Below are 24717 nucleotides of genomic sequence, written 5' to 3' on the forward strand. Positions count from 1 at the left end.
AGGGCCCTTGGGCAAGACACCTACAATGGGCTCCTTCCTTCAGTGAGGCTACCTTCTCACCACCCTTGTCACCAGCTGCTCTTTCTCCTCATCCTCTCCCTCTCCCTCTCTCATCATTGCTACCACTTGCTTGCTTGACAGGCAGAGAACCAGGGAGCAAGTAGGCAGGGACATCTCCTCCTCCTCCTCCTCCTCTTCACCACCACCACCGTTGTCTGGGCCAGAACAAGAGGCAAGTGAACAAGCAGGTTGCAGTGATGAAGGGGCAGAGCACCTCCAGGGGTGTCTTATTAGTGGGGCCCTGCTAAGGTGTGGGTCCTCAGCAGGGGCCCAACCACACCTACACTTGACGCCGGTCCTGAGCGACAGCACCCTAGGCAGTGCTGGGCAGCTGGGTCTAGCTGTCCTTTTAATTTCCCAAAATGCCCTAGAGCGACACTAGGCATTGTGGGAAATGAAAAGAGTGGCTAGATCCAGCCACCTGGTGCTGCTTGGATTGTTGGATCAGAAAAAAAAATTAAGGGGTAGGGCTCAGGGGTGGGCCTTGCGAAGGCGCCAGGTCCCTGGCACTGTGGGTTTGACTCTGGCTCTGCTCCTTATGCTTAGCTGCAATGGAATTCCCCGCAATTTCTTCCCCTTAGTTCTAGCCCTGCCCTCTGGAGCAACAGAGAACAAGCCTGATCCATCTTCTTGACAGCGCTTCAGATATTTGGAGACAGTTATTCTATCTCCCCTTAATGTTCTCTTTTCCGGGCTAAACATGCCCAGGTTGCTGAAGTGTTCCTCATCTCTGCAGAAACAACAGATAGGCTAGAGGTTCCCTGATGCTGTAAAATTGGGCACTGCCATTCCTCATGCCTATCTGGGGCATTCATTGGTGGCACAAGCACAGTGAGGGGTGAATGTACTGCATAATGTGTGAAACCTCCCTCTCAGCTGACACAGCCTTTTGCAACGTATCAGGCTGCAGGGGTTTTGTTGCACGCATGTGATTGCTTCAGCTAAGCGAAGCTTTTCCTTATATTTTTAATTAAAAGAAAGGGGTCCGGAGTCTAGAAAACTACTTTTCCATCCCTGCAGGGAAAGCCTCACTTCCTACTTCATTCCTTTTAATTTGAATCAGGCCAAACTGAGAACACAGACAACGGAATGTAATCAAGAGATAAATGGTTTGCAGGATGCTACTTTGAATCATATATATAAGAGAGAGCTTTCAACCATTAATAACCTCCCTGTGAAATTACTATTTTTTAAAATAGCACTTTTCCATATTATGTTCTGCTTTATTTGAACACTTAGTATCTTGTACTTTCATCTGCTAATTGCCTCTTTGCTTTCAGATTCACTTGTGTGTTCCTGAACATTTTATTAGTCACTTTCTGAATTTCTCTGGGTGCTTCCAGGTGAGACTTTTAACTGCACTGCTTCATTCACAGAATTTTAGGCAGGAGGGAGAGTCCAGGAGTCATCTCCCACTTGTCCCTCCCATGTTTTCTACTGCTTTTTCTTACCACAAAAAAATTCCGAACTTGGAGGCTGACAATTATCCAATGCAGATTGGGTGAATCATGGAGCGGATCCTCTCCTCCGTGTTCCGCCCGCCCTGCATTCTTGACTAGATGTGCAGCTTCGTGCATCTAGCTGGGACTTCAGAGAGGGGGTGAGAACAGGCCTGGAGACCCCATAGGAAGCAACACAAAGGGGCTTCCACAGTCTCTTCCCCTCCCTGCCCCCAGGAACACCCCCTTTTTGCTTTCTTTTATGAGTACCGAGAGGCAGCCACCGTGGTTCTCCCCACACAGGCTACAAGGGAGAGGTGAGCGCAGTTTCCTGGCTCCGAGCTCGGAACCAGTAAATGGAAATGTCCTATGGCCCTCTAGACAGTATATAGTGGCTGTAGGATTGCTCTCTAAGAGAGAAAGATGGAAAAGCTGCACAATGCCTTTTGATTGTTAGCACTAGAAGCCCTCTGTCTGGAACCATCCTATGTGTACCCCATCTTTTGGTATCCATCTTTTGTTTTCACTGGAAGTTGTACAAGGACAAACAGCCCAATCCTAAAAACAGTTGTTGGCTAATCACACAAGCCAACAACTGCTTAATGTGTCGCCAGCCTTTCCCTACATTATTTGTCAAGCTACTTTCCTCTCCTCCCTCAAGTATCTCTTCAAAAGCCATCCTGTATTTGAAGGGCTCTCCTGTGCAATTCCATTTTAAAGACAATGAACCATAAGAATGATTGCCGATCAACAATTAGCACCTGTTGGACAGCAGACTGAAAAGCCAGGCACATAAGTCACCTAGTTGCAGTCTTCCGCACTATGCTGAGATACACTTACGGATGGGAGAGTGAGCCATCTTTGAGCTCATGGAGGTTCACTGTTTCCCACCTTGAAGCTTGTCTTGTCTCGTTTTCCGAATGAGAAAAGTCCATATTTTCAAATGTGAAAAATGCACACTTTTCCAAGCATGCACCCCAAATGTGCACTTTCCCAACATAGGCTAAAGCATCAAAATGTGATGGTGGTCATAGGGGGGAGGAATGCACATTTTCAGGAATGCACACCTGTGCAAATGCACATTTTCAGAAGTGCACGCTTGTGCAAGTGCATACTTTTGAATGCAGATGCACGTTTGGGGAATTGCACACTTTTCCCAAGAATTACACTCGGGGTTAGGAATGGGACATGTTTGCATGATTTGAAAACAGGAAACTCTTGAACATCCCTAGAGGTATTATAATGGTATTACAATTACAATGATTTCTTTTTAAATTAGCATCTTTACATATAAATTAGCATATGCACATTTTATTCAAAAGAGGCAGGGCAATTGCATAATAAAAGCCTTGTCTGGGAGCATCTTTTATTTACACAGAATGTTTTTGATGCAACTTTAAGGATGTTAATTAGAGCACAGATTCAAGGCAACCGATAATGCTTTTCTTCACATTCTGTTCAGTTCTATTCCACAACTATCCTACGGATCTTTCTGATAGTTTCCTTTGTGAAATGTTGTGCCTGGAAGAAGAAATCCCTAAGGTTGCAGTTCTACACACATTTGCTGGGGAGTAAGTTCCATTTATGCAATGAATATGAACTTGAGCACGCTCCGGGAGAGAGCGCAGGACAGGAAGGCCTGGCGTGCTATGGTCCATGGGGTCACGAAGAGTCGGACACGACTGAACGACTGAACAACAACAACAACAACAAAGTTCCATTTAACTCGGTGGGAATCACTTCTGCATAGACATACATAGAATTGCACTGCCAGTTCCCTTTTGGAAAAGAATATGAACTGCACCTACTTTTCAGTGAAGTGCGCATAACCCAAGAATTTTTTAGGCACGCTGCCGGTGACTGTGGCAGAAGCTGAAAAATTTCAGCAAGCTAGCACTCATCCAAAAATTCAGGTGTTCTGCTACGAGCCAGGAATGCCAAAGCCACCTAGCAATTTCATCTAGCGAGTGTGAACTTGCAAGCAAAATTGACTTTGGGTAGATAATGCATGATTTTGCAATAAAGCTTTAAAGTGAATTGGTCTGTTTATAAAATGTTTGCAGCTCCGCTGATCTATTAGATTGTTTTTTAAATCAAAAGATTTATTAGGATAATACCTTTATTAAGGACCAACCAGAAACTTACAAAAGAGTCAGCAAGCTTTGTAGGACTCTTCTTCAGGCTGGATAGTATGTTAAACAAAAATAGTAAAAGAAAAAAGAAAAAAGTGGGGGGTTGGGCCCAGTAGAAGAACCCCATGGTGTAATGTTAGAAATGTAGAAAATGTAATTTCAGAATTAAAATAGAAACTTTTCTTTAACGACTCATGAAATTGTATGTTTGGGATGGGATTATGGCATATAAATCAGAGGGGATCCATGGTACAAGTTTATACTGGGCCCTAAAAATGGATGATTGGACCCTTCCGGGAAGTGGAACGCAAATAGTAACAGCATGAAATGCAGTAAAAATAGCAACAGCTGGATGGACACAGTCTAAAAAGTTTTGGAGTAGGGTGGCCATGTGTCCTTTTTTTTTTTTACAGAAACAGTCCTCTATTTGAAGGGCTGTCCAAGGACAGTCCTCTATTCTGAACATGTCCTGTGTTTGAAGAGCTATCCAACTTAAAGATAAAGAACCTTAAGAAGGGAGAGAGTCTTGAAGTTAGCACCTGGATTGCAGACTGAACAAGCAGCCACACAGCTCATCTGGTCACAGTCTTTCCTACTATGTTGAGGTGTATTTAAATTCTATTTAAATTATAGCAATTCTTTCTAAATTTGCATATCTCTATGTAAGTTAGCACAGGCAAATTTTTTATGCAAATCTGTGTCCTCTTTTTTGGTGACATGTAAGTGGCCACCCTAACTTCTGAGTAATCATGCTTAGGATCTGACTGTAAATCTGAATTTTCCTTAAGATGACTGGAAATTGTATACATCTGAAAAGCCGAAGATTTACGTTGAACAATTTACACATGCTCTGCCCCTTAGGCAAAGAAAATGAAGTTTACCTTTCAAAAATGGTTTCTCATTAGGAAGGTAGCAAAAGACACAAATATAGGAACACAAACCCTGTTGCCAACACTGCCCCTTCTCCTGTTTGTGCAGCCTGTAGGATGGCTACTCATGAAGAAACAGGAAATCCATCACCAAAAAAGAGGACAAAAGATGACATTAATGTGCATAAAATTTGCATTTGCTAATGTACATGTATAGATGGGTTAGGGTAATTTTAGAAATATGATGTTTTTAATGTAGAATTTTATTGTTTTAAACTGTTTTTATTATTGTACATCGCCCAGAGTGGCTGGGTGACCAACCAGATGGGCGATTAATAAATTTAAGTAATAAATAATTAATTTAATAAATAAATAAATAGATGCAAACTTGGAAATTATTATTATGCTTTAAATAGAAATACAGTAAATCTCACCATACTGTAGAAGACTATGGTGACCTGTGTGACTGACTAAGGATGCTGGAGAAATTCAAGGCAGACTGAAATGAGTTCAGATTTCTAAGAATCTGACCTGTGGAATCTGCAGTGGACTGGCCTCCTCTGGCAGCGCAGAGTCTGTGGACTTCCCGATCTTTTTTTTTACTCCCTGAAATTTATGCAAATATATTTGAAGGAAAATATGCAGGTTTCTCCTAAGACATACACCGCCCTGGAAAATATATTTGGGGACAAGTTAATTGGAATGGGGGACAACACACTAAATGTTACATACTAATGTAAATTACATAAATTGTCATGAACACTCTTACAGAATTATTTGCATATTTTTCCACATAATGGGAAAAAAATCAAATCTGTCTGTGAACGGACACTGGAATGAATGACACTACACAATCCATGAAACACACACGGGACAGATTTCACAAAATACGGACTTCCCTATGCCTGCCTGTTTGGCCTGCTGCCCAGGTGCCAACTGGGGATGGGCAAAAGTTCTTATGGTTCATGATCTTTAAACTGGAATTTGACAGGGCAGCCCTTCAAATAGAGGGCAGTCCTCTGTAAAAGAGGGCACCTGGCCACCCTAGCTGTCTTCCTCCCCTGCCAATATTTTCCCCTCTGTGAGAGTCTGTAGATAGATCTACAGCACGTCTCACTGTAATTCTATTTCCCCCCCAGTGAGAGTCTTTGTAACATGGATAGGAAGCATGTTACAACAAGGCAATAAGGGTGAGGGCCTTTTCGGTTGTGGCTCCCCATTTCTGGAACAATCTTCCTGATGAGGCCTACCTGGCACCAAGATTGTCATCTTTGCAGTGCTAGGTTAAAACTTCCCTCTTCATTTGGCAGCATATAATGAGTCTCTTGATTGTCTCCGGCTGATGGTTTTAAATTGTTTTAGATATATGTTGTTGTTGTTGTTTTGTGTTATTTGTTTTATGTTATTATGTGAATAGTTTTATATTTTATATAATTTATTTTAATGGTTTTAATTTTTGTGAACCACACAGAGAGCTTCGGCTTTGGGGCAGTATAAAAATATAATAAACGAATGAAATGAGTTAGTGGAAAGGATTCAACAGGGGGTGCTATTCCCTTTCAGAAAGCCAGAAATGAATATTTTCTGTCTATTTTTACAGAAGGTAATGGGATACAATGGAAATCCATCACCTGGGGTTGGATGAATCATAGGTTGGAATTAAGATTGCTGGGAGAATTATCAACAACCTCAGATACGCAGAGGATACCACCCTAATGGCAGAAAGTGAAGAGGATCTAAAGAGCCTCTTGTTGAGGGTGAAAGTGGAGAGTGCAAAAGCTGGTTTGAAACTCAACATTAAAAAAAACTAAGATCATGGCAACTGGCCCCATCACTTCCTGGCATATGGAAGGGGAAGAAATGGAAGCAGTGACAGATTTTATTTTCTTGGGCTCCAAGATCACCGCAGACGGTGACTGTAGCCCTGAAATTAAAAGACACTTGCTCCTTGGGAGGAAAGCTATGGCCAACCTAGACAGCATAGTAAGAAGCAGAGACATCACCTTGCCGACAAAGGTCCGTATAATCAAAGCTATGTTTTTCCCAGTAGTAACGTATGGCTGTGAGAGCTGGGCTATAAGGAAGGCTGAGCGCCTTCCTTATATAATATTAATATAAGGAAGGATTGATGCCTTCGAACTGTGGTGCTGGAGAACCCCTGGACTGCAAGGAGGTCAAATCAGTCAATCCTAAAGGAAATCAACCCTGACTGCTCTTTGGAAGGACAAATACTGAAGCTGAAGCTCAAATATTTTGGCCACCTAATGCGAAGAGAAAACTCCCTGGAAATGACCCTGATGCTGGGAAAGATTGAAGGCAAAAGGAGAAGGGGACGGCAGAGGATGAGATGGCTAAATAGCATCACTGATGCAATGAATATGAACTTGAGCACGCTCCGGGAGAGAGCGGAGGACAGGAAGGCCTGGCGTGCTGTGGTCCATGGGGTCACGAAGAGTCGGACACGACTTAACAACTGAACAACAACAACAACAATCACCCGGGTGTACTGTGCTTATTGCTCTTCTTTGAAATGATATGTCTGGGTAGTTTTTTGTTTTATTTTAAAACAAAATTGCCTTGAATATCTTTCTTCTGCTCAATATTCCATTTGATGTTTCATTAGAAACTGGTATTGTTTTCTTTAAACTTGTCCTACAACAGTTATTTGTAAAATTATTGCACAGCACTAAAAGGCAAGGCATGCCAAATTTCACCTTGGTGGCTGCTGCATGGCTGCTATACGAATCTGTGGACAAGATTGGTCAGGAATGTTTCCTGTATAAGTGGTGCTGAAAGGAGTGGAAATTGGGCAATTCCACAGCTGGCCATGCTCTTGCTCAAGGCCCATTCCTGTCAAAAGAGCTCACACTAAAAGCACTCTAAAAGGACTGTGGGCAAATCCACATTACAGACTCAAAACAGGTTTAGTGATCAAACCCTCTTCCCAGGGAACCTTGGTGGTGTGTGGGCCACACTAGAAATCTCTAAGAGTCAGTTCTCAGCATCTCACCAAACAAAAATTCCCATGATTCTTTACGAAAGCCATAACATTTAAAACAGCATATAAACCAATAAAGGTGTGTAGAAAAGAGTTGCTTATGCGTTTGGGGCAAGAGAAGGACTGTGAAGAGAGAGAAAAAATGACTAGGGCTGGAATCGTAAACACACTTACCTAGGACCACAGTTGCAATCCCAAAGAACACAATGGGTGCTACGTTTTTGATAAGAATGCAGTGTTAGTTTCGTTGAGCTTAATTCTGAGTACATATGGATAGGATTGTGCTACAGGGCTGTACCTGTTGGACATGTGTAAGGCCTCAGGCCTGAACCAAGCTATCAGTAGTTTTAGAGGGGCTTAGATGATCCATAATGCTCTCTGACTTTGGTTCAGTTGGCTGCTGTTTTCCCTAACAGGCCTCTTGATTTATCAGGATGAGTCAAAGGTAGATAGCGCGGCCTCAGCACATTCTATACTAACGAGCTGGAGTGTCTTGTCAAGATGTGCCTGGGAAGTGAAGCTTGTTTTCCTTAAAGCTGTAGGTGTCTGTGCTGGGAAAGTTCTGGTTGTTTGCCTTCCAACCAAGCACTGTTAGCCTATGCTGGGAAAGTTGTAGATGAATGCTAAATAACGTTTGCTGTTGTCATGCTGCTTCACTGCTAACATGTATGGTATAAAACCCCATTTTACCCCATGGCTCTGGGTTCAGAGAAGCTGTCTGATCCAACCATTGGGTATGCCTGTGTGCTGTAAATTACTCAATAAAGTACTCCTTGTAAGTAAACCTGGATCTGATTTATCACTATCTTGGCACCTCTAAATGAAGAAGCCTACTGCAGGGGCAATACAATGTGAATTACAGGAGGGTAGATTTTGGCTGAATATTGGGAGAAACTTCTTGTTGGTAAGAGCAGCTCAACAACAGAACCAATTACCTAGAGTGGTGGTGGACTCTCCCACACTGGAGGTCTTCAAGCAGTTTGTTCAGCCATTTCTGCTGGGATTGCTTTAGCTCTGGATTTCCTGCCTCATGCAGAAGTTCGGACAAGATGGCCTACACAGCCCCACTCCAACTATATGATGCTAAGGAGATCTTGGCATGTGTCCTTAAAGCACCATGTTACAGAAGTCAGGTCAGTGGTGTCATATTTCTTGCTACTTCTGTGTTTCATACATACAAGTCCTCATTGTAGAAGGAACCCACCCTACGAATTTATGACCAAGGCAATATTCTGCAATTCTGTAAGGGGAGTCCTTCACATTACACTAAGGGAACAATCCTATGCATGTTTAGACAGATAAAATTCCTACTACTCCCAGCATTCCCCTAGCAGCCATGCTGATTGGAGAATGCTGGGAGTTGTAGGACATTTTTCTGTCTTAACATGCATAGGATTGCACCCTCAGACATATAAAAGCAACCTACTTACAGAATTAAGGTGAATTATCATTATCTTGCTCTTCATGGAGGCTTGCCAAATCAGATGATTACCTATGAAGAAGAAGGGGAATCTATTTTAATATGTCTATATCTAAGAGAAATAACTTTTCTTTTCAACAATAGATCAGAAGGGAAAAATGAAACTACACTGGCTTAGAGCTTTATTGACTGGCCCCATAAAATAATTTGGGCTTTATAAGAAAAGAAAGCATCTCATACTGATTTACCTGAGAGTAAGTTCCATTGAACTCAGTGGGGTTTACTTCTGAGCAGACATCTGAGTAGACATGTACTGCATTGCACTGTACTTTGTTTTTTGTTTTTTAATGGGAGAGTGGAAAACTCTAAGATAGAGGAAATTGTGGGATTTCTTTTCTGTGTATATTCTAGTTACCTGAATTTATGAAAGGCTCTAGGGATACAGGGATCATAATTCATGACCCACTGAGTGCAGATGGTGAAGACTGGTGAAGCTCTTTACACATTAGAAACTATTATAGATATGTAGATAGGTATTATCTATTATAAACACGTTTATAAGGCAGCAGTATAAATCTAGACATAGAACTGTTTCATGCATGCAAATGGGTGTTCATGTGGAAAAGACTTTCTAGAAGCTATTTGTCTGGAAAAGCAAAACATAAATATTTAAAGAAAAAATAACAATAAAACAAATAAATACATCACACCATCTGCCAGGTGGTAAGGAGGGGAGCACACTACTCTTCTAAATTACACTACAGTCTCACTTAAGGTATGAACCAAGGCAGAGATATATAAATGGAGAGTAGACCTGCAAGAGGGCCTTTTCTGTTGTGGCTTTCCTCCTTTGGAAGCCACTCCCCAAGGAAGCTCACTTGGCATTATCCCTGTCATAGTTTAGGTGCCAAAGACTTACTTATATCCTCCCAGGCTTTTTAGAATGTGTTTTGTTTGTTTGTTGAACTGTATACATATTTGAGACTGTTTCATTTCAAATTTTGTAAACTGCCTTGGAAGGTTATGCACCTGAAAAGCGTATAAAAATGCTAACATAGAGAGCCAGTATGGTGTAGCAGTTTAAGTGTTGGATTGGGACTCGGGAGATTTGGGTTCTAGTCCCCACTTGTACATGAAGCTCACTGGGTGATTTTGGTCCAGTCATGGACCCTCAGCCTAACCTACCTCACAGGGTTGTTGTGAGGATAAAATGAGAGGAGGGCCATGTAAGCTGTCTTGGGTTCCTTGCAAGAGGAACAAGGATGGGATATAAATGTAAATGTAATATAAATACATAAGCAAGCAAGCGTCTGGTGCAGTACACTCTCCTGTTCTCTAGAAGTCATGCTAAAAGGCCTAGTGACAGTAAGGGACAACTTTCAGGGCTGTTCTCCCTTCTACAGAGTCTCTGGGGTTCTCCACTTTTATCCTGCTGTTGAGACTGGTTACTCATGGAAGTTTCCGGGTCCTTTAGATGATGTTGTCAACCTCCAGGGCATCTCCCACACTAAATTACCTTTACTCCGTTTTTTAAAAGATCAGAGATAATGAGCTATCAAATTGCAGCACTTGAGTTCCCTTGTAAAAAAAAGGAAAGCCTGCAATAAGAGGAGCTAGACCACAGTGCCATCTAGTGGCTGACTCATGTGGAAGACTCAGATAAGGGGGAAAGGAGGGGGAAAGGGGGGTGGAAGGAAGTGCATGATCCTGTATTTAAAACGGAAGCAGAAAGCTCTATTTTAAATGTGGGATTTTACGCTGGTGTAGAGATGCTCTCTGTCACGTGCAAAGCTATAGATACCACAAAACAAGTTTGCCTCCCTACACCTGGTCCAGTCTATGGCAGTGGCAATCTGTCACAGCAAGAGCTAATCCTTGGCTTCTTTACTTATCTGGCCCTTGAGATGGGCAATATGCTAGTGAATAACAATAATGACTAGTAGTTTGGCAATCACAGAAGCAGTTCATGTTTCTCACAGTGCTCTGAAAATGACAGTCCTCTGCTAGTCTGGCCTCCTGTTCCCCCTCAAGTAATAACCCTTTGCTTTTAGCTTGCTTCCCACGAATGAGTAACCAGTCCAAGGTCCAGTGGCTACAGAGAAAGGGAGAAGTGTCCACTGCAGAACAGCTGCGCTTTGTGATCTGTCAGCTGTTATAATGCTAATGCTCTTAGAATGAACAGAAAATGAGATTTTACAACCACTCTGGACAGACCATATAAAGCGAGGGGCGGTGAGCACAAGTAACTAGGTCTCAGTGGGTTTCGCAATGAAGTTGATGGGAATGATAAGAAATCCAGCCTTTTTTCTGGAAGGTATTACACTGCAGCAGAGGGCTGGTTAATAGAACCACCATGTGCATGCCTCTTTTGCACGTGTAGTAAGTCCCCTTGTGCTCATACTGGATGCAATAAAATGGAATATGATCAACTGTGTTTATGTTAAGGGAAGTCAAAGGCTCGAGCAATCTAGTTGGATGCAGCCAGAGCTGAAAAGTCATCTGATATCAAGTTAAGGAGGGGGAAAAAACATATTAAGGATGCAATCCTATGCATGTTTAGACAGAAAAAATGTCTCTATTTGCCAATATAATTGTCCCCCTCTTTCTACTCACATGACACCTTTAAAACGTGCAACGTGCTTCCAATATTCATTCTCACAGCAGCACTGTGTAACATGTTACTATTATTCCTCAACTCACTGTTATTTTACAGATGGAGAACTGAGTTACATTTGTCCGGGATGATACAATAAAAATCAATGACAGAGATGAGGCATGAATCCAGGCCTCACAGATCTCCGTCCAAATGGATCACGCTGGACTTCCAGGATCTCAGTAGAGTTGCACCAACTTTGGCCCAAGAATGAATTAAGTTTTTTAAAAGCACAGACTTGAGAAAAAGAGAATGTCTTAATGGACTTAGGGCATAATCCTATGCATGTTTAGACAGAAAAAAGTCCTATACCTCCCAGCATTCCCCAGCCAGCCACTTTTTTCTCTCTAAACATGCATTTGATTGCACCCTTACACTGCAATCCTATGTATACTTACATGGGGGTAGGTCCCATAGAACTCAATGGTGCTTACTTCAGAGTAGACATGGATAGGATTGTACTGTTAGTGTCACACTGAGTGCAAAGACTTGTTTACCTCTAATAGTTAGTCCACAATTTTTAAATTGTGGACTAACTACAAATTCTGCAAAACATGACCCCTCCAGGAAATTCCTAACTTGTGTGGCAGATAACTTCCCCCTACAGAAAGTAGAGGAAGGAACTAGGGGATCGGCTATCCTTGACTTGATCCTAACCAACAGAGATGACTTAGTGGATAAAGTAGCAGTTACAGGAACTCTGGGGGAAAGCGACAATGCTGTACTTGAGTTCTTGGTTCTAAGGAAGCAAAAGCTGAGTGTAGTCAAACGTGTACCCTGGATTTTAGGAAAGTTGATTTTAATAAACTCAGAACAATGATCAGTAAGGTCCCATGGCAAGCGACACTAACGAGAAAAGAAGTCCAAGATGGGTGGGAGCTTTTAAAAAAGGAAATTCTCAAGGCACAATTACAAACAATTCCAAAAAGAAAAAAAGGTGGAAGACAACAGAAGAAGACAATGTGGCTTCACAAAAAGCTTAGGGATGACCTGAAAACAAAAAAGGACACATATAGGAAGTGGAAAGAAGGCCAAGTAACAAAGGAAGAGTACAGGCAGGTAGCACAGAATTGCAGGGATGGTGTCAGGAAGGCTAAAGCTGAGAATGAGCTGAGGTTAGCGAGGGATGCTAAAAACAACAAAAAGGCTTTCTTCAGCTACATGCATAGTAAAAGGCAGAGGAAAGAAATGGTGGTTCAGCTATTAAATAAGGATGGCAAAACGATAACAGATGACAAAGAAAAGGCAGAGGTGCTCAATTCCTACTTTGGCTCAGTCTTCTGCCAAAAGAGGGTCTATGATCCCCCTGGCAAAGGCGAAGTACAGGCTGAAGGGGCAGGATTGCAGCTTGAGATCGATAGGCATAGGGTCAAGGAACACCTAATTACTTTGAATGAGTTCCAATCTCCAGGTCCAGATGAACTGCATCCTAGAGTAATAAAGGAACTGTCAGAAGAACTCTCAGAACAGCTGTCTATTCTCTCTTTGAGAAATCATGGAGGACAAGGGAAGTGCCAGATGACTGGAGGAGGGCTAAAGTTGTTCCTATCTTCAAAAAGGGTAAAAAGGAGGAACCTGGGAACTACAGAGCAGTCAGTCTGACATCAATCCCTGCGAAAATTCTGGAGCAGATGATAAAGCAATCCATCTGCAAGCACCTTGAAAACAATGCAGTGATTACTCGAAGCCAACATGGATTTGTCAAAAACAAGTCCTGCTAGATGAATCTGATCTCATTTTTTGATCAAGTAACCTCCCTTATGGACCATGGGAATGCTGTAGACATCATATACCTCGACTTCAGCAAAGCTTTCAACAAAGTGCCCCATGATATCCTGATGAGCAAACTAGCTCAAAGTGGGCTAGATGAAACAACGATCTGGTGGATCCACAGTTGACTACAGAATCGGACTCAAAGAGTGCTTCTCAATGGGACCTTCTCAAACTGGGGAGAGGTAACGAGTGGGGTACCGCAGGGCTCAGTCCTGGGCCCAGTGCTCTTCAACAGTTTTATTAATGACTTGGAGGAGGAGGTGCAGGGAATGCTGATCAGATTTGCAGATGACACCAAATTGGGCGGGATAGCTAATACTTTGGAAGACAGAAACAAAATTCAAAGTGATCTGGATAGATTGGAGCGCTGGGCAGAAAACAACAGAATGACATTTAATAGGGATAAATGCCAAGTTCTGCACCTAGGAAAAAGAAACCAAAGGCACAGTTACAAGATGGGGGATACATGGCTCAACAACACTACAAGCAAGAAGGATCTTGGAATTGTTGTCGATCACAAGCTGAATATGAGCCAACAGTGTGATGTGGCTGCAAAAAAGGCAAATGCTATTTTGGGCTGCATTATTAGAAGCTTAGCTTCCAAATCCCGGGAAGTACTAGTTCCCCTCTACTCAGCACTGGTTAGGCCTCATCTGGAGTACTGTGTCCAGTTCTGGGCGCCACACTTTAAGAAGGATTCAGACAAGCTGGAGAGGATTCAGAGGAGGGCAACAAAGATGATCAGGGGACTGGAAACAAAGCCCTATGAAGAGAGACTGAAAGAACTGGGCATGGTTAGCCTTGAGAAGAGAAGACTGAGGGGAGATATGATAGCGCTCTTCAAGTACTTGAAAGGTTGTCCCAAAAAGGAAGGCCAGGATCTCTTCTTTATGATAGCACTCTTCAAGTACTTGAAAGGTTGTCCCAGAAAGGAAGGCCAGGATCTCTTCTTGATCATCCCAGAGTGCAGGACATGGAATAATGGGCTGAAGTTACAGGAAGCCAGATTGTGGCTGAACATCAGGAATAACATCCTGACTGTTAGAGCAAGACGACAGTGGAACCAATTACCTAGGGAGGTGGTGGGCTCTCTCACCCTGGAGGCATTCAGGATGAAGCTGGACAGCCATCTGTCAGGGATGCTCTCACTTGGATTCCTGCATTGAGCAGGGGGTTGGACTCGATGGCCTTGTAGGCCCCTTCCAACCCTACTATTCTATGATTCTATGAAATTCTTGTTCCATTATGGAGCAATTAAGGCTCCCACACAATGTTTCAACCTTGAAATATGTGGCAAAATGTAGAGTACACCAGCAACAAATGTACATGCAGACAATGGAGACTGGTGGCTCCAATGTCAATGGGGCGGCGTCACACCTTGGATAGCTCCTTTAGAGTTCTGACTGGTTCTGACTGAAACCTGGAGCAGATTCACCGCCCCATTGACATCAGAGCCACCAGCCTCCACTGCATGCATATATGCGTCTGCTACATTTCTGATGATGGCTTTAAAAAAACCAGTTGCCCTGGTTCTGAATCAGAGCACTGACATGCATGTGACCCTCTTTACATTTCATAGCACTTTGTCCCTTCCCATGTATCCCTGCTGCTTAGTGATATGCCCTGCATCCTGTCTCTTGTTCTCTCTGTTATTGCATTAAAGGACAGAATATACCTAACATTGGTGGCACAATCTCAGCTAGAACAACTTACAGAAACTCATCACATTTTCAACGTGTGTCATTCACATCTCCTGTTCTGCTTGGGATACATTTGCAAAATGTAGTTGTGTATTTTCGACTTCCACCAAACAGTTCCATAGATGGCCTGCAACTGCAGCCAGATATTTAAAAAGTCATTTTTACACAATGGACTTTTGCCATGTCCGGTCTCATAAACATTGGATTAGAAGGACTGAGAAGGGGATGGAAGGAAAAAGGAGAAGAAAGGCTGTGAAAGATCCAGAGTCTTATGCAAGCACAAACATGTTTGGTAGTTAGTAACAGCCACAAGACAGAGCTAATTAGAGGCCAAGCATATTGCTTTTTGCTCAGCCTCTCCCTTAAGTGGATGTCTGTATGAAAGCCTCTCTCTATTTTGTTTGTTTGTTTTCCATCCAAGCAAATCAGGCCTGCAATTCTTCAACAACGGGGAGCTGTTCATTAAAAGTACTGAACTAAGCCCTTGCCAAACCACTTCAGGGAAAGGTGATTATTTTGCCTTCACCCATATCAGCCTGTCCGCTGATCAGCAACAGAGGCCCTTCTCGCTTGCCTACCTTTGAGGGCAGTTAGGTGGACAAGTACATGAGAGAGGGCCTTTTCCACACAGGCCCCACACCTCTGGAATGGGTTGCCATCGGATGTCCACCAGGCCCCATCACTGCAGGCTTTTAGGAAGGCCTGAAGATTTACTTGTTTACTCTGGCCTTCCTCTGATAATGTTTTGCCAGACTGTTCTGGGTTGTACCTGCAGTTGTGTTGTAGGCTTTTAGTACTGCCTAGGCCAGATGTTTTATGCAGGTGTTTGTTGTTTTTATGTTTGTTGTTTTTATTAATGTTATTACTGTATCAGTTGTTGTTGTGATGATGGTGATGATGAAGATGAATTTTATGGTTGTAAGCTGCCTAGGGAGGGCTCCTGTCTTGAAAAATGCCCTAGAAATAAATATGTAAATAAATAAACAAACAAACAAACAAACAAACTTCATCTAGGGTTGTCAGTGCCAGGCTCAGACTTTAAGAGGAGTCCTATATGTTTAAAAGAGAAAGGTTTGCCTTGTTGTTTCTTCAGTCTCGGTTGCACTTTTGTACTAGCCTCTGGACAAACTAGATGTTACCAGGGAAGGGCAGGATTCCTAATATTGTCTTGGATCCAGATTTACACTGGACCAACTGTGCTGATGGAAGTGGACTTTCCTGCCCCCTCCTTCCCATGGCAGTCCCTCCAGCCTCCTGCAAATGCTACACAGAGAATCAGAAGATTCTACTGAATGGGGTGTGCTGCAGTGGGAGGGGGACACCACAAAATCTGGTGGAGGGACCTTCAGTGAGTGAAGTCCTTCCTTGGACAGAAGCTTCCTTCCTTTGAAGAAAGGCAGATAGTGGATCCAACTTCCTCTCATTCTTTTGTGGTGCTAATGCATGGTCTAGGGAATATTTGCAGCGGAGAATCAATTGGTGGGGGGTGCTTAACTGATCCTCTCTAGCATGATGCTTAACTCACCCTCCAGCTGCCAGTTCTCTTGTGTGATTCTTCCCTCACTGGTTGTGAGCCTATCCGGGGGAAACCTGGCTTGGAAGGGGGTGTTGTAGGGGTTGGTTAGTGAGGACTTAAGTAGTCCTTCCTTTTGCTCACTAATCATTCCCTGTAAGTGCCACTCTGCCCACACAATCTGCATTATGATAGCAATTGTGGAGTTGGGATGAGGCAGTCACCAAGATAGCATCCAGTTTAGCCTTCTCGTTAACTGCATTTTAAAATGTACTGCAGAGGGATAAGGAGGGCTTGCAATCCTGTTCAAGTTGCAATTTGTTGCACATGCTTTTTTCTGGAGAAAAAGGTACCAGTACTCTTGGATTATGAGTAAATAGCAATCAGGAGTAAATTGGATCAGGAGTAAATAGCAATTAAATTGTAATGAAGAGCATTAAAATAGTGGGCAAACATACAAAGAAAAGGTGCTGGAACTCTGTTCCGGTGAGTTCCACCAGAAAAAAAGCACTGTGCCTAATGCCCCAGATGAGGATCCCAGAGACATGAATTGAGTTAAATAGAGACTCGGCGTGCGTTACAATGCTCGTGTGTGTTTCCCTTGCTGGAGCAGGGTGAGCAAGTTGCAAGCAGGGTGAGCAAGTTGCAAATGTTAGCAGCCCAGGAAGATGGTCATGATTGGCGACCCAATAAGGTCCAGGAAGACCCAAGGAGAAAATGAGGAAGTGCACTGGGAGGAATCCAAGTCTCTGAGTTTGCTGTTTAAGCAGATTCGGTTGTTTGCCTTGTTATATTTTCAATATGTTTAGATCCAACAAGCAATCACACTGCAATGCTTTTCTTGTAGTACTAGATGTCCTTGACTCGATCCATTTACCACCCAGCACTTATTACTGGGACTTTTGCTCTTTGAACTCAAATCCCAACCCAGCAACTCTTCTAAATGGACTTTGGTCAAGACAATGTTTAACAAAGTTCTATAAACTTTTCCATAACGACTGTGGAGGCCAGAGTTGAAGGAATACTGTTAGTGGGAATGGCTCTCCTTTCAAGTTATGAGTTCAAATAAAACTCAAGAATGTAGCTGAAGGCTACAATAAAGCCAGTTATGCGGGATCGGTTTAACTGAGCAGCCTAGCACTAAATTTTTGGATTGATATCGGTGCCTACAAAATTAGCACATCATCTGAGAGTCACACATGATGCTCATGTAGTCACATGTACTTTCCATGGCGTTTTTGTTTTATTTTGCAAATACAGCTACAGACATTGTAATCTAAAGCAGAAAAACATCTGGGGAGGTTTCTCAATCCTTTCCCATAAAGCAGCTTTTCTGCTAAAGCAGCTCCCTTCCCAAACTGTTGGTATCTGTATCTTTTCTCCCTGGGGAAAAATAGCTTTGGGGGTGGTAGATAATTTTTTTGGAAGAAAGGCTGTTGTAGGGGAAAGGATTAAGACAACTCTCACCTGGCACCAATCTTCTGCTTCAGATTGCAATCTCAGCTGTTGTATTTTGGAAAAGAAAAGGACAAACTACATGTGACTGTGCATTACAGGGCATGCCTTTCTGAAGAGTCCACTATGCTTAATTATGGGGCACACCTTTTAAATTATACAATGCAGCCACTTGCAGCAGCAAAATGTCTTAGGCAATATCTTCTTACCATCATGTTTTCTTGCAGTAATGTTTGTGGAGCCATTACATGCAGCCTTTCCCAACCCCGGTGCATTCCAGACGGGGTGGACTACAACTCCCATCATCTCCAGCTAGCATGGCTAATGACGGGAGTTGTAGTCCAACATATCTGGAGGGTGCCAGGCTGGGGGAAGCTGCATTGGAACAACAAAGTTATTTAAATCAAAGGTGTCCTTTTCCCATCTAAGTCCCAGGGAATATTGGTTCAGCCTGCACAGATCCAGGCAGATGCCAGAAGATATGGACATAAAAGGCAAACTCGCTAAAACATGAAATGAAAACTGGGCAGGATGCATCCAAGCAAGCAGATTGGAGGTGTGGGTTGAGTTTTTACAATAAAAATGATTTTTATATTGTGTGAAAAGTTCAGCTGTCTGTGGCTTAATGAACCTGTATTGTGTTTTCTGTGACAGGATTCCCTCCCCCCAGTCCACACCTCCTATTATTTAGTGAAATAATAACTGTTTTGACAGCTGCCTGAAGTTTTTTTAAATTTCAGATGGGAGAGAAATGCTTCTGCGGATTGAACACAATAGTGACTTTAGGACAGTAATGATAAACTATGGTTTGTTGTTATGGAAAAAAGCTCCAGTGAGCTAAGGCCTCATCCACTCCCCCCTCACCTTTCCTCCTCCATCACAGTGTCCAGAGTGCTGTCTGGTCTAGTTTTACTGGATGAGTTTCAGTTAGCACAGTTCAAGGACATGAACAAAATGCTTGGATGGGTACATGCAACCACCTGCATGTTGGATCCATGCCCTCTGTGGCTGGTGAAATCTAGCGGGTGTTGCAGAATTTTACCCTTTTGCTGGACTGGGCCAGAGAACCAACACCAACTTTTGTTTGAGTGGATGTTTATTACCAGAACACCAAGATGTGGTGCAGTCAAGAGTTGCCAACGTGGCCCCTTGGGACTGATCCCAGAACAATAAGTGACTTTGGTATTTATACAAACAAGTAAACAAGGCACATGACGTAAACTTTGGTCAGTATTTGGTGCAGCGCTGAGTCAAGGGGCTACAACCTTCCTTCAAAGGAAGTTTTCCGGTTTCCAAAGACAAGGGCCCTGCTAGGCATTATGACTCGTCCACAGTAAGTTAATCGGCCACCGTCCTCTAGCACTAATTCAATCACTACCTCCAGCACTAATTCAGTCACTGCTTCCTTTTGCCTACATGGCTCTCAGCACCTCAGCAACACATTCCCATGCTAACAGTGCAAGTGGTATTTTTCCGTTTCACGGGGAAGGGACAGACGGTTGGGCTAGGGAGGTGATAAATGCCTCTTTGTGAGAGGGAGTGGCCTGAAAGTAGAACCCTCCCCAACTCTGGAAGATCTGAATCATTTTAGATTGGTTGTGCAGTTCCCTTTCCTGGGCAAGTTCCTTGAGTGAGCAGTCACCGATCAGAGTGATCAAGCAAGTATAAGCAGTCTTGCCTTGAGCAGTGGCCAATCAAGTCCAGGCACTCTTGAATGAGACTGGTTTTCTGGATCTCCATTCTGAATGGGGTTGGCTTTTTCCAGTAAACCATAGTTAAGGTTAACCACAGTTTGTCCAGGCAACAGGTTGTTGTTAATAAAAAACAGAAGCAAAAGATTCCAGTCTCCTCACAGCCACACTGGAGAAGGAGAGAGAATAGGGGAGCACACAAGCCCAACACTCACTGTGGCTCATTCCAGAAACCATAACCCATCACTTGTCAATATGCCAGTATGAGGCCTACTATGTGAATGGTGCTGTCATATGATCACTAGCCCAAAGCCCTGCAGAGACACACAGTAGACAATCTGGTATGTGCTATGAAGTGGAAAAATGTGCTAAAGACATTAAAGTGTCAAAATTCCATGGAGTACAGCTTAGAAAGAGGTCTTGTCAATACATCTCAAGAGAAATACAACAACGAAAAAGCAAACATCACTGTTTCCTGGTGTGCCACCAGGAAGGCAGTAAATTGTTTTATTTATTTATACTATTTCCAGAGTGCCTTTCTGCACAACACCCAAGATGATGCAGTTTAAAAGCACTGGCCCCAATCCAGTTCTAGTCATGGCTTGAAAGACTGGAGAGGGATATGTACCTACATCCACACCTAGTGGTATGAATGGAAGACAAAACAATTATTTTGCTGAATCAGGCTTCAGATAATGACCATAAAGGGCAGGGAGACTCATGCAGCAGAAGATAGTCTTTCAAATAGCCTGACTCCAACCATTTATGGTTTTAAAGGTCATCACCAGCACTTTAAATTGTGCTTGGAAATGTATCAAAAGTCCATGCTGCTCAAATAATCCCAGAGTAATACGCTCCAAGAAACAAATGCTGGCCAAAATTTTAGCTGCTGCATTTTGCACTAGCTGAAGTTTCAGAGCATTTTTTTAAGCTCAGTCCAATATGGTCCATGGGATCACGAAGAGTCGGACACGACTGAACGACTGAACAACAACAACAACACATGTAGCACATGTTGAAGTAATCCATTGGCTTTTCTGGAAGGGAATGTGGCTCTTGGGCCAAAACAGATTCTCCATCCCGCTCCTAAATGTTGAGTTTGTGGAGCAGGAGGCACCATTAAACTTTCCCTGCAAAAATAGTCATTAAAATGGGGTATATTTTTCCAATCATTGCTCTCTCTATAATCTATAATCTATAATCTATATCTCTATTTTAAAAAGATCCCAAACTCATTGGCCAGTATGTACAACACTGATGACCCATTAATACCAGGCATAAATTTTCCACTGAACTTCCAACTCCTATGGACTTTCAGTTCAAATACTCTGACTGAAAAATGCAAAACCGAATGCAGGACTCCCCCCCCCCCATTTTGTTCCTAAAAGCATTCTGATGCCTAAACAATTTATTTATTTTATTTACTTTAGAAAAAGAATCTGGAGAAGTCACCAGTCCAGTTCTCAGGTTCTGTCTGATCTGGATAAAATCCAGAAAGTCTGCTTCTTTTATTGTCCTCCCTTGCTCTCTTGTCCCTCAGCTGACACGGAGGACCCCTGCTGACATCAGCAATGTATTAGCCACTGCAGTGTGGCTCAATCCCATGCTGTTAAGTAATGCAAGTTAAGTAATGTAATGCTAAGTCCACAGTCAGGTGTGAAGAGTCCACAGCTCAGCTCCTTCCCAGCTTGGCATTGCTCCAGGAATGCTCCAGTTTTGGGGAAGCATGATGCTGGCACTTGAAAGAGCCATAATAACTACTATGTGGCTTCCTGTGTGTTTTCCAATTTTCCTAAACAGTGTAGGAAAGAGCCACTCTGCAGTAGCTCTCGTGCTACTAAAGATAATTTTAGAAGTGGTGGGATGGGGGAGATATAGCAAGTGTTCCAGTTACAGAAACCTTCTTTGGGTTAGGAGCTAGGCATGGTTGGGAGCTGCCGAGGGGCCCCCACCCCAGCAAGGCCCCCCTGACAAAAGCCCCCTAGAGTTGCTCCTCCTCTTTACCATTGCAACTTGCTTGTTCACCCATCTCTTACTCTGGCCCAGACAACAGTTGTGGTGAGAAGAAGGAGCAGTAGATGCCATGCCCACTGGCTCTCTGCCTGTGAAGCAAGCAAATGGTAGCAATAATGAGAAAGAGGATGAGGAGCAAAAGCAGCTGGTGACAGCGCTGGTGGAAGGCAGACTTCCTGAAAGAGGGAGCTTATTGAAGGTGTCTTGCACAAAGGCCCTCAAAAACCTGGAGCTGCAACTGAGCCCTAGTCCAATAACATGGCTACGTTTTCAAGCATACATGAAAGATAAGTGGTATTCAAAAATAAACTTTCCTCCCTTGGAATTGATTTAGTTCTTTCATTTTTTTCCAAGCAGTGTAACAAACAGTTCAATTGCAGATCATATCTTGTGTTGCATTTAGTCATACTAAGAAAATGTTATTATGAGATGGAAACAGCTCACATTAACATAACTACAGGCAAACTTTGTACTTGGCCCAGCTCTTGATTAAATAATATGTTTCCTTGCGTAGGTCAGGATGGCTGAAATCTGATTTTGGATCTGATGAAACTCTCTGGAGCAGAATAGTATTACCGGATTTTTGCTATTTGGACTCTGTATAGAAGGTTTAGGGATTTCCTGATCAAATCATTCCAATTTCCCAGTGCTTAAGGGTTTAAACATGCATGCTTGCTAGGGTCTAGACTGCTACTGTCAATGCTTCCTTCTCAAAATCCAAATCAGAGGCAAGTATGTGTCTATAAACAGTTAATGGAACTTCTACAGTCAAACATTCCATCCCACTTTCAGTTTATCTTGCTCTCTGCTGGAATGCTAACCCATTTTATGAGGTATATTTCATGCTCCAGATTTGGCACCTTAGCTACAAACAGTGGTGTAGTTGAATCAGGGCTCACAGAGTCAGAACTCCAGGAATTTTTGATTAGCAGGAATCATCTGCCACCCCCTTCAGTCTTCCCTGTTCCCTCTGAGCTTAGCTGCAAGTCTCACAACAGCTGGGGTGGGGGGGGAATGAATTTTCCCAGCAACAATATATTGTTGTGAGCTATCCCTATTGCTGCACAAAGTATTTTGTGGTGGCTTGGTCTTGAATGGGCAACTAAGACACATCAGTTTTACAAAAAAATCTGCTCCTGCTGGAGATGAGAACTGATGGGGGTTAGACTTGATGGTCTTATAGGCCCCTTCCAATCCTACCATTGTACTATTCTATGATTTGTTGACATGGATCAAGAAACCTATCTTAGCCTTTGGACTCTGTTTGGGGGTGCAGCTAAGGAGACTGTCATGATGCATATCCGCACGTCAAAATTTACCACTGACAGCAAACCTGTCCATTTTTTAGCCTTTTCTGGTAGTTGGTGTGTATTGGAACGTGCATGCAACAAATTTAAGCTTTCTGTGTTTAATTTAAGTTTCCCAGTACCATAACCATTTGAGGATATACTTTGAGCTTCCAATGTGAGAAGTGATGTACATACATCTCCCTTTCAGTCTTTTCTTGTGCTTGTGTAGGCTGGGTTAATTGCACAACTGAGGACCCTGATGATGTAGGCTCCTAGATCTTGTGAGGAGCCTACACAAGTACAGCAGACTCCCTGATGCAGACTTTCACCCTCCAATATGTGAAGGGTGGTAGGGCCAATGAGAGGGATGCAGTGTGTGTGTGGGAGATTTATTTATTCATTTAAAATATTTCTTGGCCACCTTTCAGGGCAGGAGCTCTCCCAGTTTGGCCCCTACATATTAATTTTGTACCCCCAACTCATGACATCTAATAGAGACTAATCCACTTAAGTCTGTACCTCCTCCACCACTCTAATACGTCGTTCTACCCTCAGAAGTAATTCCCATGGCGTACAATGGGACTTCCTCCCTACTAAGGTGCTTAGAATTTCAGCCTTCACTGGGCTGTCTTTTAATTGCATGCCATTGACTCAGGAGTAACTTTGCCAGTGATTTCTTGTAAACAAGCCACAGCCAGCCTCTGGGGCCCTTCTTAAAAGACATGGCAAAGCTCAACACAGAACACAAACAGACGTGCTGATTAATGTTCTATCAGGATCTGTAATGCATGTGGAATTATCATGCCTCCAGGGATCTTCCTGATGGAGGAGTTTCTCAAGAAAGAAGTCTATCATGGCCTTGTTTCAGCAAGGTCTGGACTGGAAAAAACACACTTTTTTAAATACCTCTTGGCTAGAGATAGGAGGGGGGAAAGAGAAGCCAAACCTGTGGCTTTCTAAACATCTCAAATGTATTTATTTCTTTTGAAGGATGTTCCTTGTGTTCCCTTATTGCGGCTACTTATAACCTTAAGGGGTATTATATTGTTGTGGTTTTAATTGTAACTTTATGGAAACTGCCTTCTGAGTACATTGTGCCCTGAAAGACAGGTTAGAAATCTTTAAAATAAATAAATAAAACAGGCACAGATTTAAGCTGTTGGGCCAAACTAAATAAGATCACGTCTACATATTTTTTTTAAAGTATACAGTATAGGAGATTCAGATTGGGGCCCTGGCATGAGGGGTTGGGGGACTTCAGCTCTTTGCTTCTCATTCCTGCTATCTGTATTGGAAGAAAAACTTCCATTGTCAGATATATTTTCTGCCAATACAAATAGGAGGCATAGGGCTCCCAGTCCAGATTGGGATGTGTCCCCCCCCCCACCAACACCCATACCAGAGTCCAGACTGTTCCACACACCTTCTATTTCCATTTTTTAAAAAACATTCACATGACTGCTGATTGTAGTGATAGTGTCTTGGCTAGTTTGGCCTGACTGGAGATGAGCTGGACCTATCAGATTTTCAATTTTGTCCCATTTCCTCATCCGCTTGTGATTTTTAAAATCCATACAAAAATTTGTATGCATATTCATGCACATTTCTCCTAATATATGAATTTTGTGTGCTATTGCCATTAACATTATATGTAATTTTTGCAAGCAATTCTCTATAATATAATGCACTTTTGTATGCATTTTTGAGCACTC

General features: G+C 42.8%; 1 protein-coding gene across 2 annotated transcripts in view; it reads right to left on the reverse strand.

Annotated features, from left to right (window-relative positions):
- Positions 1-24717, reverse strand: part of PRLR (prolactin receptor) — a 129206-nt gene that overhangs the window by 41559 nt on the left and 62930 nt on the right. The window contains exon 2 of one of the 2 annotated variants that reach the window (XM_084832049.1): positions 8929-8990. The exons of the other annotated variant lie outside the window; for it this stretch is intronic. The gene's annotated coding sequence lies outside the window, so the exon portion shown is untranslated. The remainder of the gene's footprint in view (positions 1-8928; positions 8991-24717) is intronic. 2 annotated transcript variants of the gene reach the window in all.

The sequence above is a fragment of the Heloderma suspectum genome, chromosome 2 (assembly GCF_057233095.1).
Source record: "Heloderma suspectum isolate Gila_16-S chromosome 2, 16-S_ref, whole genome shotgun sequence".
NCBI classification, from domain to species: domain Eukaryota; kingdom Metazoa; phylum Chordata; class Lepidosauria; order Squamata; family Helodermatidae; genus Heloderma; species Heloderma suspectum.